Source organism: Rousettus aegyptiacus, unplaced genomic scaffold (genome assembly GCF_014176215.1).
Source record: "Rousettus aegyptiacus isolate mRouAeg1 unplaced genomic scaffold, mRouAeg1.p scaffold_m13_p_3, whole genome shotgun sequence".
Taxonomy (NCBI): domain Eukaryota; kingdom Metazoa; phylum Chordata; class Mammalia; order Chiroptera; family Pteropodidae; genus Rousettus; species Rousettus aegyptiacus.
In genome coordinates this window covers 65,753,897-65,774,015 of record NW_023416306.1, presented here as the reverse complement: position 1 = coordinate 65,774,015, position 20,119 = coordinate 65,753,897, and the positions used below count along the sequence as shown (strand labels likewise).

General features: G+C 34.6%; 1 non-coding gene across 1 annotated transcript; it reads right to left on the bottom strand.

Moving 5' to 3' along the window:
- Positions 1-15,109: 15,109 nt before the first annotated feature.
- LOC118601093 lies at positions 15,110-15,214 on the bottom strand. The gene has a single exon (XR_004950192.1). It is a non-coding gene; the product is annotated as a U6 spliceosomal RNA (small nuclear RNA).
- Positions 15,215-20,119: the final 4,905 nt, after the last annotated feature.

Sequence of the window (20,119 nt, the reverse complement as noted above, 5' to 3'; positions counted from 1 at the left end):
TGATTAGTCTTGCCAGAATTGGTTTATTGTATTAATCTTTTCAGTTAACAGCTTTTCAATTTGCTGTTTTCTATTTCATTTATTCCTGGTCTTATCTTTATTATTTCCCACTTTCTACTTTCTTTGCACTGTTTCTGTTTCCCCACATAATATTTTATGTTTGATGCTTAGGTCAATCATTACTAGGCTTTTTCTTTCCTAGTGTAAGTATTTAAATAAATACCTTTCTTTCTTACTATCCCATTAATGACACTCCACAGGTCTTGAAACAGTATTTTGCTACTACTCAGTTATAAATATTTGATTTCAGTAATAATTTCTTCTTTGGTGAGTTATTAGAAATGTATTTATTAATTCCCAAATCTTTTGATTTTTCTTATTTTATATTTGTTATTAATTTCCAATTTAAATGGTGACAGAGGAGATGATCTATTTGATTTCAATATTTGAACTTACTGACTAGGCATAGGCTCAGTTTTTGGTAAATTGTCGTTATGTGCTTGAAAAAATGCTTATTTTGTTGTTTTTAGGTGCAGTGTTCTATGTGCATATCCAGTGATAAAACTCGTTAATTCCATTTTTTAAAACTGCTATATCCCTACTTATTTTTGTCTGCTTGACAAAATTACTCATGTAGTTACATTAATTAAAATATCTCACTATGATTCAGGATACTAGTATTTCTTTTTGTAATCCTGTCAACTTCTGTTTAATGTATGTTAACATGGTTTTATTAATTATACAAATTTAGAATTGTTCCTAGTCAATTGAAACTTTTATCACTGTGGCTACATTTCTTATCTATAGCAATGCTTCTTGGTCATTGTCTAATTTATCTGATATCAATTTGAATACACCAACTCTCTTTGGGCTTAGTTTCATATCTTTTAAAATTCGATCTTTTTGGAGTACATATTTTGGTTATGTGTCTCATCAACAACAGGTAGCCAGATCTAACAACCCATCTAGCAGTTTTGTTAATGAAAACACTGAATTCATTTACATTTATTTGGATACTTTTTTAGCAATTTATTTTGTGACTACTATTTGTCTTTCCTTATTTGTATTTCTTTTTCACCCTCGTTAACTTCTTTAGTACTAATTTTTTTCTTCTCATTCTTTTTTTTCCTTTCCATGCTGTTGACATAAAGGTTATTCACTATATTTCTTTTCATTTAGTTGGTATCTTATAAATATTACTATGCATACTTCTCAAAGACTAAAATACATCATCATTTTTGCCCTTCCAAATAATAGAAAGATCATTCCACACTTTCACTCTCATCAGCTGCCTCACTAATCACCTCCTTATGACTTCTATACTATTATTGCTATATATATTAGTGCCCTTTTTTCCCTAACCACACAAGACATTATTATTCTTGTTTTACAGAATCCATATCTGTTTAGATTTCCCACAGATTTATTTCTACCTTTGTCTATTGTTCCTTCTTGAATCTTAGAGTTTCTATCTGGCATCATTTCACTTCTGACTAAAGTACTTCTTTTGAATTTTACTGTTGTCTGCTGTCACTATTCCTGCTGGGTTCCATTTCTTCCTCTTTCGTTGGTAACCTGTCTCCATTCTTTGTCTGATTTAAGATAATTTTATTGTCTTTAGTCTTTTTAATTAAGTCATGAGCTGTCTAATTATTATTATCTTTTTATTTGTTCTGCTGAGAATTTGCCAGCCTTCCTAAGTCTGTGATTTTCTGATTTCACCAAATCTTAAAAATTGTCAACCATTTTTTAAAGTATATTCTCTTTCTTTTCCTCTGGAATTTGAATTAGATATGTATTGAACTATCTCAATTTATCCTCAATTTTCTTATCTTTCGTATTTTCTACATCTCTGTTTTTATGTCCATTATTCTAGAAAAATATTTTTTCTCTGTTTCTATCTCATTCTATCTTCTAAGTTATCTATTAATTATCTAAAATTTAGCAATATGAAGTGACAAATCATTATCTCTCATATTTTCTGAGAGTCAGGAGACAAGGAATTGCTAAGCAGTGTGGTTTGGCTCAGGGTCTTTTCTGATATTGCAGTTAAGCTGTAGGCCAGTGATACAGTGATCTGAAGGCGCTGGAGGATCTATTTCCAGGCTCATTCATGTGGCTGTTGGCAGGAGGCTTCGATGTTGATGATAATGGTGATGATGATGATGGTGATGATGATGTTAGAGAGGGAGAGGGAGAGAACCCCAAATAGAAACCATAATATCTTTTAAAATATAATCTCAAATGTGTGTATGTCACTTGTGCTATATTCTATTGGTCACACAGACCAATTCTAGTACAGTTTAGGATTGAACCATAAACGGGTGTAAATACCAGAAGGTGAGGATTATTTGGGGCCATTTCAAAAGCTGGTGACCACAACAGTACAAACTATCCATTGAGTTTTTAACAGAAATGAGTATATTTTTCATTTCTGGACGTTTTATTTTCTATTCTAATATGATTACTTGTTCTCTCATATTTTTAATCTCTTATTTTAAAAATATGTCAAATGCATTTATTTCATATTTTGTGTCTGATAACTCTAGTAGCTAAAGATTTTGCTCATCTGAATTTACTACTTGTTGTTCCTTATAACTGTCACTCATGATATCTTGATCACAAGTCTATAGATTTTTTAAAAAATATGATTTAAGTTTTCTTAGAAGTTCATCTATAGAAATTCTTTGAAGATGGTCTCTTCCAGATGCTCTTGCTTCCACAGAGAATTTGCATTGGATTCTATTAGGTGCCAAAGGCTACTTTTAGCCTAGAACCATTTTAAAATAAATTTTAGGCTTCCAGGTTTTTTTTTTTTTTTTTAATGTAACTCAGGTAATGTAGATTTAATTGTGAAACTTCATGAGGATTAGTTTATGTTTATAAATTATGAGGAAAAGTTTTCTTCTCTTAATCAGCATCAAATTTGAGATTAAAAATTATCTTTATACTTTCTTAAACTAGGTTTATTTCTAGTTTACCCTTCTACTAAGGTGAAATGCATTTGGAATCGTAACTTCATGCAGCAGTTTCTTTTATGAGACTGCCTACCTTGTTTATTCTCTGTGTCTTTCAAAGACATCAAAGCTGAGACTCAAGTTCACTTACAGCAAATGTACTCAGTGTTCCACTGCCCTGCTTAGGTTCCTAATTTTACCTATTTTTTGGCCTCTGAATATGACTTACTAACTCATCAATGCATTTTTTAAAAACGTATTCTTAAAAGCTTGTTTTATTCAGCATTTCTCATCATTTTCATGTGAAAGGATTGGCCAAGGAACCTCTTCTACCATGTTGTTGGAAATAAGTTTTTGCCTCCTCATCACTTTCTAAGTTCCGTTGGACTTTAATTAAAGTGTATAGCTCAGAATTGGAATACAGTGATAGCCTGCATGTTGTCCTTTTACTATTTTTGGAAGATTATTCCAGAACAATATAGAAAGGCAGCAATATTCTCTTGTTTCCTGGGTTTCTCAGTAGAAATTAAAAAGAATAACCAAATTTATTTGGATTTATTAAGTTTTCTATAGCAGAAACTGTGAGCCTTGGAGAAATTTAACTTCTTTATTTTAGTAAGTAAATAAGTTTTGAAATTTTTAGAATAGACAATGAGCTGAATAGGAATCTAAACTACCAATTATTTCCAAACACAGAAAGACGGGCTAATGATGACAGAGAACATTTTAAACCTATGATTTCTCATTTATTCTTGATATTGTATGTTTTCTTGGTTCCATCTTTCACATTAAATATCTAATTTTAAGTTCTATTGTCTAATTGATTTAATGATTAAGAAAATGTTCTTGATATTCAGCCTAAGTTCTTCTTCCTAATTTATTCCCATTACTCCTGGTTAAGTCTTGAATAACTGGGATTAATGAGGTGCTGAGAACTAATTAATTGATCACTAAAGCATCATGGTATTTTCCAACTCAGCAGTGAATTCTCTTAGTTTTAGAAACGTGTGAACAGTAAACTTATTGTAAGGCTATTTGTTGCTATTTGTGTTTTTCATAGACAAGTTACATTTAATGCTTTCCCTGAAGATGTCACACGTAGGCATAAACATGTAGACATAAAAGCCTCAATTTTTAGACATTTTCACTTGCTCTTTTGTAATAGAATTTATCATATTTGTGGAAAAGACTTTCAAAACTAAGTGACCCTGAGGGAATCACATTTTGGATCGTACTGTATGGATACCCATGAACATCAAATGACTCTCACTGAGCATGTTGACCACTCCTAAGTCCTAAGCTTACTCAGTTGCTTCTTCTTTGAATTATTCTTATACTCTACATTGTACCACTGGGTACAGCCCCTGCATGGTTTTGTGAGTTGTATAGCCCCAGTGTGATTAAAGATTCTTGAATGAGAATCTGTGGCATCTTCTATTTTCTAAGAGCTGGGCTAGAAAATGCAGTAATTTCTTAGCTAAGGGCAAAGTGAGCCCTTAATATCTGGAATAGTGATAGAAACTGAGATACTAAAATCAGGAAAGACTCTATAAAGAAAGTAGGGTTCGACCAGAATCTAGGTGGTTGAGTAGGCAAGTGGAGAAAGGAAGATGGGCTTTTTAAACAGAGGGCACTGACTGGAAATTTACTGAGTCTGAGCTGTTGGGGTAATTGTTGGTGGTAGAGCAAAGAGTATGTGGATGAGATAGACAGGGTCAAGTCACAGAGCACATTGTGTGCCATAGTTAGAGCTTAGATCTTTATCTTGAATGAAATGAGGAGTTTGTAATTGGAAGCTCCACAAATATTTATCATTGTGAATGATAATGAGATTTTATATTCTTGTTTAAAAGGAGTGGTTCGAGTGGAAGAAAAATCATTGGATCTTTTATTTGCCACATATATATGGTTTACAAGTTGCTGTAAGATTCCACAACAAGATACAAGTTGCTGTAAGATTCCACCAAAAACACTGCTTTACTTCTCCTCGTTCAGATATTTTTAATGTACAATTTACGAGAGAAGCTCTTGTGGGAGCTCTAGCCCAGCCTCATTCCCCACCTCCCCCCCCCCCCCAATGAAAATGCGGTATGACTTGGGAAAAATAAACAAAACAAAACAAAACAATGTAGATTTGACAGTTCTGGTATGCACAATTTTGATATAGCTGACCTGGAGGAACTGTTAGGCACTGCTTTTCACATCTGTTTGACAGACAGGTGAGGCATACAGCTTGCTATAAGGAAAAAGATAGCAAGTAAAGGGTAGACTTTAGTTTTGAAAATTGAATATTATTAATGGTTGGATGGAAATGAAATGTTTTTATTAATTTATAAATTTATTTTTAAAATTTAATTTATTAACCTTTAGAAGGATGCTGTTCCTTTTCTTTTTTAAAAAATATTGTGTGGTACTAAGGTCTGTCTTTTCAGCAGCCTTCTAGAATTTTAAGTGTTCTATCTTCTTTCTGATGAGATGTGGGAAATGATGCCTTGTAAGTGCCTTATCTCGGATTGTATTAAAACATGACTGTGACATTGCTAAAATTAGCTCAGAGCAGTGCCCAAAGGATTCTTTTGGTGTTTGCTTTTTCCCCACTAATGAGCAGTGTGTGGGAAGCAAGTAGGGTCAAGGTTATTCAATAATGTTTGTGTATAGCTTTTGTTGGCCAATGTGGGACTTACCTTGATTTATTCAGAATTTATTGGTTGGTAACTATGTTAATGAAATAAAATGATTTATTTTCTCTTATAGGAGCTCTATTAGAATCATTGTGAGTTCTTTCATATGCTGTTAACATAGTTCTGGATTAAAGGGTCACTGATGTTTCACACCTTTCCCTTCAGCTCTTCTTGACTGCCAACAGGAACATGAGGAAGGAAAGAAAGGTTTTCAAGGAGAAAGAAGGTGGAAGATGAGAGATAAAGGAAGTAGAAGGCAAGTGAGTGGAGATGGGAAGAGGGAAAGAGAAGGGAAACAAAGGGAAAACAAAAAAATGGGGTGAGAGAGGAAAAGAGAAAATGAGAAAAGAGATTTTCTTTGTCATCTTTTAGCATTTGAATTTACTGGACACATATTTATGGGGCAGTGTCTTGGGAGCATAGAGGAATAAAGGTTGACTTACTGATTACTAAGGAAGAAAATTCAAACTAACTCATGGTCTCTGAAACAGTTTGAGACAGCAGCTGTAAAGCAAAGTAATAGGACTAAAATACATTGGACACGTGGTTGTAACTTTCATTTGTATGAAGGTAAAATGTATTCATGATTTATGTCCTTTTTGATTAACACCTTGAGATGTATACGTGAACACACATAGGCATAGCATATTTACAACTTTGTTTTGCCAGTCATCCGGCAGCTAAACTACCTTTTGAAATATTGTAAAAGGCCAAAGAAACAATTCTAAAGTTGATAATGATAGAAATTAAAAGGTAAAGGAAATGGAGGAAGGCAGTTTACCAGAGAGACATCAAATTTTATTTTAATTTTTCAGCCTGAAGTTTAACACAAAAGATAAATCTTTTCTGACAAGATAGGCTAAGGAATATATCATATCAACTTGCAAGTTATTAACTGAGTTTTTTTTTTTTTTTGAGACAGATATCACCTCAGTAACTGTTCCAAACACATTTACTTTATTTTAAAGGTTGTTCTTTCCATTATTAATGCCACACTGAATCACAGAGCTGTTTATGATGAAATGCGCTACTCTAAAATCCTGTAAATGCATCTGCAATGGTTGCTGATGTTTCAACTCATCCTAAAATATACCGTAAATTTTTGGAAGATTTTTTTATCTTACTGTATATCCTCTGCAGACTGTTAGAATCCAATTTATTAACTCTCTGGAAGTTGAAAGCAATGCTTGAATAAAGTGATACCAATATTTGTCAGGATTGACTCAAATTATGTGTTTTATGAGATAACAGCACAATTCTAGACTTTGAATATCTTATATCAGTAACGATCCTTGTGGGGGTAGTGTAGACAGGTTTTAATGAGCTTCAGAAGGAATTTCTATGCTCATTAAAGACAGAAAATATCTTTCCTCTAGTATTTGCAATGTCCCCACTAAAAATGAGAAATTTTACTTAAAGGGAAAAAAAGGCTTTAATCCATCCTATCCTGTAAATGGTTTTAAAGCTTACCAGCTGTAAATATGTAGGGAGAAGTGGTATAGGAAACCTCAGACCAGATTCCAGTTTAAGTATTTTTTTTTGTCTCTTACTGGTTGGACAACTTAGGCTAGTCAATTAACCTTTCTGAGATTCAGTTGCCTTCAGTATGAAACAAGAAAGCTGAATATGTAGGTCTTTGCTTCAAGGCTTTTTGTCCAGACTAGTCATCTTTTCTGGCCAGATGTGTTTCCTAAGGCCCTCAGAGCAACAAGAGAATGAATAGATGGTGATTTAGTGAGACATATGTTCCTGCATTTTGTTTTCAACAAATCAAAGAAGTAGATAGTATTTGTCTAGATTCCAGATTTAGATTCTAAAGCCATGAAATGCAAGGGGACTAATCATAGGGCTCTTCTCAATATTACCAAGATTAGATTTACATTCATGTTTCTCACTTCATAGATGTGGATGCTGAGTTCTAGAAAGAATGAAGGGGTTGAAAATCTCACAGATCAAGTCAATGTTGACAAGGCCTGGTTTCCAGATTTCTAATCCCCTTGATAAGATATTATATGGCAATCTATTTTCCTTTTTCTGCTTTCTTTTCAAAACTTGCTCTCGAGAAAGGACACCATAACTTCATTTTAGGTGCAGATGTAAATGACTGATGAGTTTTCAATTATTTTTCTATGGGCACACTAAAGAAATTTTATTACTGATGATACCAAACTGAGAAGAGTTCCTGTTTGGAGGGTATATAAACCTTTTTTTCCCCCCAACATCTCTCAAATTGTCCCTTCATGCTTTCTTGTCATCATTTTTTTCTCTCTACTTGCCATACTAGTAAAAATGTACCTCTACCCAAGCATCAGCTGAAACTTTACAGACCTTGGTCTTCATGCTATTAGAGTTAGAAGACCAAATTTAATTTATTTAATAGGCATTTATTGAGTATCTATTATCTCTAGGTACTGTCTGGGTTCTGGGGACAACAGCAATGAGTAAGATTCATTCCTGACCTGATGAGTTTTTAGTCCAGTAACAGGTGTCATCCCTGTCTCTTGGGCAGACGGAAGAAGAATCAATGATGAGATACATGGTCAGGAGCTTCCGAATTAGTCTTTGCTATCTTTATCACCTACTCTTATCAGAAATGGAAATTCTCTTAGGTGGGGTAAAATGACACTGTCTTTCTCATTGTCATTTTTCTTGATATGCATTCTAAATATCAGAAGATTTTCCTAAAAGAAATGACGTAATATTGATTCATTCTTTCTGATATTTTGCAATGCATGTTGAACTTAAACTGAGGAACAGAAACAAACGTGGACATCTTAGGAATCTTAAGATTCAAAAAGGATACGTAAATATTCAGTATGCAAAGAAAAGCACAAGACAGACTGCATCTAGGATATTTTCAAAACCCACAGCTCGTAATCTTTGTTACTGCAATATTTTGATTCTGTTTCAAACAATTTTTCCACCTTGTATAATCATGGCACTGAATAAATGTTCAACATTAAAACAGTTACTGCTTTTCAGCTCCAGGATGGCTGTGTTTCAGAAACAAAGGAAGCATGTGCCTCCTGGATGAAAGGTGTAGTATAAATGAAACATTACCATTTTAGGCAGAATTCCCAGGCTGGCATTTTGCAATTAAAAAAGCAAAGCTAAACAAGCCCAGGAGATCAACATTACCTTTTCTTCTAACTCAGGATGCTCAGTTATTATGGACAAAGAACTAGAAGGCCCCACTGTCCTTTTCTGACTCTCTTTGGAACCTCTATAGCTTCTCAGACAGAAAGTGAGAAAATTATTTTTTCATTTCCATTAATCAATGGAGAGTCTAAATGAAGAGGTACAAATGATTCTTTCAAGGACTGTCAAAGCAAAATTTACTTTAGAAAAGATTTACTAATTTTTTTCTCTCAATTGAAAAATCTCTCTTGATAGTTCCAAGCCTTTATCGTCTCTTCAAAGGGTACTCTGTCTCAGGCTTAGTTTTGTAAGGCGCAGAGTTGAGTGAAAATTCCCTTCATAGAAAAATATGTTTAGAAAGATATACTTCTGGGGGAACATGATTTAGTAAAACAGACATTTCCCTAACTCAAAGAAAAGAAACTCAACATTTTCAAAATCTCATATACTAGTGATTCCTCAGTGATGATGAAGAGTACTTTCCTCAGGGATATATGTTCTTCTTTGTTCGGATGCAGAATTTTGCTATAAGACAAAGTTTTTCTCCCAAAAGTTGTTACCTTTAAATATTCAGTATTGATTTCTGCCTATTCTCTCTCCCAAGTTCAAGGTTATACACTCTTTGACTAGTATGTAAAATACCTGTACTTAAAAGAAAATGTGAAATCTCCTTTCTAGGGACTGCTGTAATCTTCTCTCTAATTCTGTCAATATAATCAATCTGAGAACTCTAACCTTAAGGCCAAGTAATTTACCATTCGCAGCCTGTATTTGGGGAAAACAAACTAGCAGAGAGATGACAACAGTCTTTGTCATTAAAACAAGTATATTGTTTACAATTATATGAATCTAAATTTTTCTTGAACATATTTTAAAATCTTTTATTTATAATTTTTCTCAGGAATGAGCAACAATAGAAATATGTATTAAGCTAAAGGAAAAAATACAAATAAATACTTTATTGTTATTTTTCTTAATATTCTTGTTCTTCTTGATATTTACTAGCTACCATAAATGTGAACATAGTTTCAATTCTTCCTCAAGTGTTAAGCTCAGGTGCTTCATTGGGTGTTTTTCCTGGAGAACAGCAACCCATTATGCCAGGTGCTAAAGGATATGTTGGAACGTTGTATTCCTAGAGAAAGGCCCATACAAATACTTGGTTAGAATCATCACTTTAGAGTTAATATTTGTTTTTTTGTCTATTTTTCTGGGCTTAATGACAATTAGATTGAGCAAAGCGGGCATTGGGAGGACATTGCAATCAATAAAGCATTTTCATGATGCCAGAGTACAAAATCCTAAGTCTAGTTAGAACAGTTCTATATGACACTGAAATGATGAACATGTGACGTTATGTGTTTGTCAAAAGCCCATAGAACTTTGTAGTGCAAAGAGTGAGCCTTGATGTATGCAAATTAAAAAAAAATATTTAGGTGATAAGAAGATCCTAGGATGGAATGCAGCTTTTGACAAAAGAATGTAACCACATTACAAATGTATGAAATGACACTACTAAAGGGGCTGGAGGAAAAAGGTGCTGACAATACTCAAAAGAAATGATTCACCTGAGAGAGGACTATATATGCCACAGACATATACAGTATTTTTAGAGCAAGGACCATTTAATTGTACTTTTATATAAAACTAAGTAACTTTTTAATTCTACTTTTAAATAAATGAGAAACTGTCCCTATTTTCAGAGATTTCAAGTTAGTAGGTGTTCAGTAAGTCATTTATTAAAAAAGTCAAAGAATGTTAATTTAACAACAGCCTAATATTAATCACATAATGGCTTAATATTCATATAGAATTGAAATAAATTATGCAGAAAGATTTTATATCTGTTTCTTCTTCCTTTTCATCTGGGTTTCAATCAGAAATATTTCTGTGAGTTACACATTCCTTAAGGGTGAATTGACTTGTTTATGTAATTGCCCTTTTTCTTCTCTAAGTTAAAAATTTTATGATTGAAAATATATTGTTTTCATTCTGTCAAGGCAAATTTCTGCCTTGGACTACAATGATTATGAAATAGGAAAATGTTTTAAATTTTTATAATAAAATCTATATAAAATAAGATGGTCCTCGTAAATAATGCATAAGAAATTAAAATATTTGGACATGCCAAGGATGTAAAATAGTTATAAAAGTGATATAAGCAAGGCTTCATTTAAAGATTTTGCAGTGGTAGAAGGTCATAAAGAAGAACAGACCTCTGACAATGCAAGCTTCACAAACCTACCCCTTCTAATTCCAGAATTCGGTTGATAATGCTAGCTGTTTTCAAGGGAATTTAGATTATTTTAGTGTCAAGGTCAGGGAAGAATGAGGAGATGACAGTCAAAAATATTGTAACATTGGTCGGTGCCTCTTCATAATATCTGACCAAAGTTATTATTTTTTTCTGTCTCTATTAGCTTTGAGATGGGCTGAATGGTTTTAATAGGGGCCACTAGTAAGACATCGTGGGGGTCAATTAAACCTTCCAAAACTCTGTATGTCCAACTGGCTTGTGATCACCTCTGTGTTGTGTAGTATCCCTGAGGGGTTAAAATAGAAGAGCTCTGGTATTACCCCTGAATTCATCTCTAGACTGTCCAGGAGACACTGAAGTAGACAGTAGTTTGAAAATCTTCTGAGTACCTTTTGTTCATTGACACATTGGTGTATTATGCGAAACTGAATTCATGTGATGTTATCTATCTCCATGAAATTGGTATAGAGTAGTATACTGGGAAATGAACATATTCTTCATAAATGCAGATACATACATTAGTAAAGGGTCACAAATTTTATACTACATTTTAACTTATACATATGAGAGTGACTTTAGAAATAATTTATTCAGGAAACCCAATTTTACAATGAGGAAATTGAGATTCCAGGAAGGAACACAACTGCAATTCTTATTCCCATTAGTATATGGCAAGGCAAGGCTTGAACCCCCAGCACAGTGCTCTTTCTGCCATGAAACAATGTGTATGCAATTATATGGAGATATGGATACAAAGATACAGCTATGTACCTGCAACTCAAAACTGATTAGAAACAAATAATCTCCAATCAAAGTAGTATGTAACAAAACTTACTAATTCTAGTTTGAGTTTAAGTGGTTTGTTTTTTTGTTATTTTTTCATACTGAATGCATGCATCCTATAAAAAAATAAATAAACACTTAAATGTCCAGATAATCTTGGTTACTTAATGTTGTACTGGATAAAAAGGGGCTTCAACAAATGCCTTAGTTTCATACATTTTGTGTAATAAGACTTTGTAACCTTTACAGTATTTACTGTGCATACTGCTTAGTAAATTTGTGTTAATTAATTGAGAGATGAAATGCAGGCATCTCTCAACTTATCATCAATGAGTGAAACATTTCTCTCATTTCATCACCACAGACTTATATGAAGTTGCATCTTTAGGTGTTTAAGAAAAAAATAAAGAAGGTACATTTTAATGAATGCCTACAAAGTGCCAGTCGCTTTATAGCCATTATCTCATTTAACTCTTAGTACATCCTTATGTCATAAGAATTTAATCTCTGCTTACAGGCAAAAAAAATGAGGTTTAGATCAAATTAGAAGTATGGTCAGAGTTGGAACAGAATTCTGCCTGACCACAAAGCCCATCTTCTTTGCACACTATAGTCAAATCTGTGATATTGTAAAACAGCTTCATAATATGCTCTTGCTATAGCTATTTTCAAATGTCTCAGTGCTGGGTGAGTCATAAGAAGAAGGAAAGGAAAGCAGAGTCAAATTCTCTGCAGACAAAATTTTCAGTCCAAAGGTACATATTGTTTTTTCTTTGCATGACTTCACAGTGTATCCCAATACTGTGCTACTCTGTTCATTTCAAAGCATACAGAAAAAGTTTTATGTTTTAAACAATTAGACTTGACAGCACTATTGTTTTTTTCTTATTTAATATCTCCCAGCCCTGGAGACCAGCCAGAATCTGTATTTTCTCTCTAAATTTAATTCTTATACCTCATATATATCACTTAGTTGTCAGGAGACAGCCACTTAATGACATTTATTCCTGTGGCTTAGGAGCATCTGGGTTATGTCACTTTTTAGTTGACCTGCTGAGCTCAGAGGGAATAAAGTTCTTTGTCTAATGATCTTTTAGGGGCCCTTATCATTGGTGATTTTGCTTTCCAGAACTTATGTTGTTCCGTAAATGTCATGAGATGATAAGATTTGTAGGTATTAATTTGTTTCTGTTCAAAGGAGGAAGACACTTATGAGTATGGAAGGAGAAGGAAACAAGGATATTATAGAGGAGAAATCAGCAAAATCATAGTTGCTGGTGTATAATTTGCTGATTTGACAAGTCTAAAACTCTAGGGGAAATGGAAACAAAGGATATGGAGTGGGCAAAAAAATGCAGCCCTATGTTTTGTGTAATTTCAATTCAACTCAAATGAATTCAATTCAATGTAATTCAGTTCAATTCAATTCAATTCAACAGACATCTCTTTGAGCCCTTAGGGAAGAGCAAGAAATGTCCTAGATGCTGAAACATGTTAGATTTCTTTAAGAATTTCTGTGACCAAGGAAAGCAGGACTAATAATGTAGATAGCTTTGAGAAAGTCACTTCACTTCCCTGGGTCTCAGTTCCCTTGTCTGTTAAATGGTGATCTCTTTCAATCATTCACATTTGGTGACATTCCTTATGAGAGGTCTATGGTTAAATTGAAGGAACATTTGCTTTAAAATTGGTGACTCATATTTTAGTTCTGGTTCTACTCTCATTTAGCTGTTTGAACTTGGTAAGTCAGTTGGCTTTTTTGACTCTCATCTAAGGAGTCAGAGTAGCTGATTGAAAGTTCCCTTTCTACTTCGTGTTCTTATGAAACTGTATGTAACTTCATTTGTTTATGTTAATATCTTGCAGAGTAAGCAGTCAAATCATGAGGATTTTGTTGTATTTGTTGTTGCTGAATGGAATTGTTATTCTTTACTCAAAAGTGGTGTACTGGTACTGTTTGTAAATTGTGACCACATAGGCATGCGACATGTGCCTGTGACAGAAAACATGGCTCTGTGATTTTAAAAGTCAAAAATTTCCAAACATGAGTATCTCTTTGAGAAGCGAGAAGTGTCTGGCAAGATTTTAATTGGTGAGGAGTTTACGTCTGTCAACTTGAAGCAAACAGTATTTTATAAACTAATACTTATTGAGGTCTGTTATAGTATCTATTGTAGTTCACGAAATATTATAGTTGTCTTCCCTGCAGTGCCCTTTTTGCATAAGGATTTCCCACCTGACTGACATGAGGTTTTGCCATGTGACTTGCTTTAGCCAATACAATTGTAAGAAGGAATTAGATATTCCATTTCTGAATGGAAGCTTGAAGAGAGACAGTGGACAATTACTGTGTTCCCTTTCTCTCCACCGTGAGACCAGCAATGCTCCAGGGCCTGGGGTGTCCATCAGCATGGGACTCAGCATGAAAACACTAGAAGCTATATTAGTACTTGTAGTGTGATCAAGTACTAATCTTTCGTCATTGTAATCTGTTAAGATTTTTATCTCATTGCATTATAATTTCATCCATCCTGACTACAGTGTGCTACACAAATCTAGTCTTGGGTCATTTATGTATGATGCACACAAGAAGTGTGCATACATTGGGGGAGGCAAATCTGGCCTTGGAGTCAGAGATGGCCATCTTAATAATATGCATTTAAGCTCACAGTTTATAAATTAATAGAAGTGAAACTGGCCAAGGGCCAAGAAGAAGAAGAGAGGGTTGCAAACAGAAAGAAAGTCATAGGCCAAGGCATACAGGCAAAAAGGTAGAGGTGGGAAACTCCTTGTTGAGTGTGACTGCAGGACAGCATAAAGGGGTAACTGAGAAGGAACATGGCTATTAAGATTACATCAATAATAATAATAATACTGAGCACTTATTAGCACTTATTGTGCTAAGTGCTTTGCATACTTGTCCTCATAATTATCATCACCATTTTATAGAAGAGGAAATTGAGCCAGAGAAAGGTTTAATAATTTGCCTTTAGCCACAAAGCAGGAATGTGATTTTATCTGAAAGGCAATGGGAAGTCACTGTGTGGTTTTGCACAGGGGAACTTCATGATCAGACTCACATTTTGAAAAGATCATCTGGCTGGAATAGGTTTCCAACTCAAAGTCTATCTGTGGTTGGAGGGAATGTTGGCCTCAATTTCTGCTGGTCTTATCAATATGACTCCATTGACTAAGGCAGTTAATAGGAGGGAAGGTGATAGCTGGAGCATCACAGAAACAATCACTTTTCAAAAATGTTTTTAAAAAATTAATAAACTTTATTATTTTTTAAGTTAAAAAAGGAACAATTCATGAATTTGTGAGTTATCCTTGCGCAGGAGCCATGCTAATCTTCCACATGCCATTCTATTTATTATTTGTGCTGTGCAAGTTAGCACATAAAAAGTTCTAGTTCATGTTTTGAAGGCATAGGGGTGGTAAAATATATTTAGTCTCAAGAACATTAAGATTTGAGTAGTAGTTTTAATAACAATATAAATATAATAAATTGATCCCTAAATGAGCACTTGTACCTAATTCAAATAATGGATATGATATTATATCAATATTTTGAGAATTTCAATTTACTTTCAACTGTAAAATAGATAATACAGTGGGCAAAGCCAATATCTTTAAATAGATTTAGTTAGTTCTTTCCTCCTTGTTTACTGAAGCTGAATAATAGAGATTTTAATTTGTGTTTCTCTTTGTCACATATGGAGAGATGTATAGACCCAGTTGTCTTCTGTGAGTTGTTTGGTATCAATCGGAAGCCTGTAGAAGCCTGGGCCTGACAGAACAGGTCCCCAAGTCAAGATGATAGGGACTGTGATTCACATGAGTGCTTTTCAGATCTTTGTAGAATACATTCTGTTTCAACAGAATTCAAAGGAAGAGTTGTAGACAATTTTAATGTTCATAGTTTGCTTCCTATAACCTCCTTTATACACTAACCCAGAACCCCAGTTCTTCCTCTTTCCCCTTCCCTTTTCCATTTCCTCCTTCTCCTTCTTTTTTTCTACTTTCCTTTTCCTGCTTGTTCTCTTGACTAATCCTTTTTCTCTTTTAAAACAGTCAGTGTCTGCAGAAAATGACATGCTAAAAATGAGCTTGCACCAATATGCACGAGAAGATTTATTGCAACAGAGAAAGGATGTTATGTGACATCGCACATATTAATCTTTCCATGTTTGTTTAAAAAGATCTGGATTTGGCTACTTTCATTTATGTGCTTTTAAGGAGATGCGGTTGGGTCAGAACAGGAGATCTGGGAGATGATAGAGATTTATAGCTCAAGTGTCCAGGAATACAGGTCTGCTCTGAAACTGTGGCTTCTTATTCACAGCCACAGGCGCTGCGTCCTTTGAGGTTCCATTTCGAGGGGCTGGCTTGGCAGAGGTTTTTAATGTCACTTCTTCCAAACAAGCTGCCCAGCCAGGGAAGTTGTCAGAAAAGATCAGTGCAGGTTTAGGGATGATTTTTTGAAGTTTTCCTGAAATAACCAATAATGAGTTGCCAGCTTTGATAGCTCTTTTTATAGATCTTGCAGCAGCTGGATCAAAATCTAATGAAGATGTTTGCATCTGACAATGGCAGCCCTGCACATCCTTATCCTATTTCTCAAGTGCACAAATGCATTTCATTTGGGAACATGAAAGGCATATTTAGTGACAACTGATGGTTCTTTGTTTTTTAATTCCCAATAATGTCTTCGGTAAGTGCTTTTGTTAACATTTTTGCATTATACAATAGGTGACACAGGAAGATAATTGGTGTGCTGAAAGCAATTAAAGAGTTTATATCCAACTTGTTCTGCCTATTAAATGGATCCATTCGGCATAGAAGCACATTAGCATCTTTACAGTGAAATGATTGTGGAAATAGGTTATTCATGGGGCCTGCGCATCTTCCTCTTGCTGCAATAAGGCATATCTTCAAGATTGGAGAAAAGGAATGAGCCATTTTTCTCCCCGTGGAACTGTAAACAGAAGTAAAACTATTAATAGATGCTGTAGCTAATCCCAAGAAGCTGCAAGGGGGAGATTAAATAATGTTGTGAAGAGAGAAAGCCGGAATAAAGGGAGGGGCTGAGAGTTCCCTGATCACTCAGCTGCCTTAGACAAGGGCAAACTGAAGGACTCCACTTGATCATAGGATTGACAATTGTATAACAGGGATTCCTGTTTTCAGCAAAATAAATATCACTTCATCTATTTCCTGAGCATTGTTCTAATGGGGAGATTCATGTTTTATTTTTTAAGTAGTGGTGAAAATGATTTTAAATGGGGTTAGGATGACATGGAGATGTAGCCGAGCTAAAAGGGGGAAAACAGAGCAAAAAAGTGTGTTTTATGATTAAAGAGTAACAGCAAAGAACTGGGAAGCCTTTGTATAAGTTTACAATTTGATACTGGGACCCCACTTTTGTTGCCATATAGAATGTATTATAACAAGAGAGAGGAAATGTAATTACATTTTGTAACTGGCATATTAAAAATGATTAAATGTTCCCAAGTTTCATTCCTACTAAAACTCTTGGACTCTTGTTCATTCTCTCCAATGAATACATGTTGAATGAGAGGCATTATAACTTAGCAGCTCTTCCAAGGAGCAGCATACCTCTTCTAACTTTTACACAAACTGTGAGGTTGACATTACCGATACAATTTAGAACTACTTGGACAGCATGGAGTCCACAGACATCATCATCATCATCATCATCATCATCATTGTGACTTGGAAACTTATTAGACATGCAAATTTTCTGGCCCTGCGCTAGACCTAACACATCAGAACCTGTAAGGGTGGACCCTAGGAGTGTGTTTTAACAAGTTCTATGGATAATTTTTATGTTCACTAAAGTTTGAGAAGCAGTGTATTGTAGTTGAGAAGTCCGAAGCTCAGAGTGTTTGGGTGCTATGTTAAGATAACACCACATCAGAGAAACAGAGTTGAATTTTGACTTAGGATTTCATATTCTGTCCCAAGCCGAAATCTTTCACAGGATCATTAAAATTCCTGGTCACTGCCTCCTGGGATCAGGAGCACATTTGGTCTCCATACATGGTCTTTCGTTAGGGATTGTGACTGAGGATGCTTGGAATCTATGAGTGATTTAAGCTGTTATTTCTCTGCTAGAATATAAATTCTATTGTCTGTGCCAATGTGCCTAGCTTCTGATAGAGACTGGACTGGCCCCTTTTCTGGTGTGTAAAGAGACAAGAAAAACTCAAACAGTGTCTGGCAGGTGGACCAAAGGATGACAGTGTACAGCATTCATTTGTTCACCTACTGAAATACCATAGAGAGGACTGAATGTTGATCATCTCTACATTCTTACACTTATTAAGATCTAGATCTTGGCGTGTTTTAGAGTGAAACAAATTGATTTATGATTGCAGATCACTAAAAATCAGCAGTGAATTGACCTAGATCAAGGAATTCATTGGGTGCATGAGAATATAGACCAGCACATGGGGAAAGAGGCTTATTCATATCTGGCCCTATTGTCATCCTCCATGCTTGAATAATTAGCTCAGGCCTTTGGTATTCAGGCTATATTGAGCACTCAGAAGGAGCTGGATGCTCTTTAGGATATGACTGCTTTTACTGGCATCATTTTTCTTTATTTTTATTCATTTTTTTTACACTTTTTCTTGATAGCATTCGGAAGTCATGACCCAGAACTGAAATATGCTATTTACTCAATAAAGATAGGCTTTCAAAACAAAATTAATAATGTTATTTGGCCGCTGATATTATGACTAAAGGATTTCAAGGAGGGAGTGTATTAGAGCAAAGAAACTCTAGCATCTTACAGAGGTTCCTACCCTAAATTTTCTATTGCTAGTTTGTTATGTCCTTGTGCTTGTTACTTTTAATCTTTCTGAATCATAGTTTACTCTGTAAACTAGGGAGTGTTTTGTATCTCACAGAGTGATTTCGTGGGGTGACCAACCATACATTCGATTTGCTTAGAACCATCCAAGTTTGCATGTTTTGATATAATTATGTATAGCATTTCCTTTCACTCTGAAAGTTCTTGATTTGGATGATAAATTATGCAGTCACACTAATTAAATAAAATACTATATATAATGTGTCACGTCCCATTAGTAAGAGAGCTATTATTTGAAATATTGCATCTGGAAGCCAATTGTATCTCCTTACTAAATTTGACATAGCCTTCCTCCTTGGAAATTGAACGTTGAAACAATCAGGGCTATACCTATCTGTGCTAGAGGGCCTGACAATCCTGTGCTTCCCTGTACCACTCCTTTTTTAGCTAGAACTTGGGGCAAAACTCACTGATCACTTTGGTAGAATAGAGTGTTGCTGTTGCCTAGGAATAATTGAGTCATCGGTATAGGTTGTTTTTTTTTTTTTTTGAGCTTTTAGGATCCAGTAAGAAAGTATATTACATTTATGAGAATCCATTCAATACTAGGTGCTCAAAATCTGTAAACTTAGGGTGGGCATTATTAGTCCCATCTTACAGAAGAGGAGCCCAGACTGAGAGAAGAAACATTTTTAAGGTCATACATTTGATAAGAGGAGAAGCTAGGAGTTAAATTCTTGTTTTTCTGTTTCCTAAGCTCCTTCCACAACAATGATCAAATGCTATTAATGAGGAAGTCTAACACCACATGAAATGATAAGTAATACTAATCAGTTTTTAAGATTATGCTTGGCTTTCTATCTTTGACAGGTGGAGTAGAAATATTCTGTCTCAGGGAGGGAGGATATTTCTAAAACCAACCTGCCACTTCTTTGATCTTAATGTTTTTCTCCATATAGCTTTTCATAGTTCATTGAACATCCGAGATATTAATTGCTGCTAACCTGCTGCCTCTGCCAAACATCCACAAATTAAGATTATTAGAAAGCAGAAGGTTTGATTTGGGCTTGATGTGGGAGACACTAATGGATGAAATGAGAGGAAGAGGAGAAAGAGGAAGAAAGGCAGGATAGGATGACTGCCATATCAGATCCATCTCTACACAAACAGATGGAGACTTTTTGGAGAAATTCTTTTCTTCCTATTTTCCTAACCATTTTAGGTTAATTCTGACCTGCTTTAGGTAGATAAAGATAAATGTGAATTTTAAATTATATTTAATCTTCATTAAAGTAATTATCTCTCTTAATGAAAAATTTGCTGGGTTGTGGTTGTGCAATGGAGTATAAAATCCTAAGTGAATAAAATCAATTTCATTTTCAGTCTAGCTTTTCTGTCCATTTATAAACAAGGCACAGAAAATGTATTTGCTCAGAGTCATGCAGCCTGCTTATAGCTCACGCAA